The sequence below is a fragment of the Drosophila ficusphila genome, unplaced genomic scaffold (genome assembly GCF_018152265.1).
Source record: "Drosophila ficusphila isolate 14025-0441.05 unplaced genomic scaffold, ASM1815226v1 contig_47, whole genome shotgun sequence".
Classification (NCBI taxonomy): Eukaryota; Metazoa; Arthropoda; class Insecta; order Diptera; family Drosophilidae; genus Drosophila; species Drosophila ficusphila.
In genome coordinates, this window is record NW_025064388.1 from 687,793 (window position 1) to 688,736 (window position 944).

The window sequence follows — 944 nt, forward strand, 5'->3', positions numbered from 1 at the left end:
TCGGATAAACACTTACCTACCTGAGAATCCAGGAAGGAATCCCGTCACACCAATTTGGTTTTCGTGAGAAGCATGGAACAATTGAGCAGGTCAACCGGATAACATCCGAAATTCGGAACGCGTTCGAAAAACGGGAGTACTGTACTGCCATATTTTTAGATGTCTCTCAAGCATTTGATAGAGTCTGGCTAGAAGGTCTAATGTACAAGATCAAGACAATGCTCCCCTACAGCACCCACAAGATTTTAGAGTCTTACCTTTTCGACAGAAAATTTGCCGTGAGGTGCAACACTGCTATATCTGACGATTACACTGTTGGAGCTGGAGTTCCTCAAGGTAGCGTGCTAGGACCAATTTTATATGTCCTGTACACAGCAGACATCCCGACAAGCACACGTCTAACAACATCCACGTTTGCCGATGACACAGCTATTCTTAGCCGCTCAAAATGCCCGATTCAAGCAACTGCGCAGCTAGCTCTTCATTTGGTCGATGTTGAAAAATGGCTGTAAGATTGGCGAATTAAAGTGAACGAACTAAAATGCAAGCACGTGACGTTCACTCTGAACAGGCAAAACTGCCCGCCGATTACATTAAACAACACTCTACTCCCACAAGCAAACGAAGTAACATACCTAGGAGTACATCTCGACAGAAGACTCACATGGCGCCGGCACATTGAAGCCAAAAGAACACACCTAAAGCTAAAAGCCAGCAGCCTTTATTGGCTTATCAACGCTCGGTCATCTCTTAGCCTTGAATATAAAGTCCTGCTGTACAACTCGGTCCTAAAATAGCAATAGCAACATTGACATAATTCAAAGAGTTCAGTCGAAGATCTTGAGAACTATCACCGGGGCACCGTGGTACGTTCGCAACGAAAACATACACACCGACTTAAACATTCTACCAGTCAAAGAAGTGATCGCTGAACAGAAGGCAAA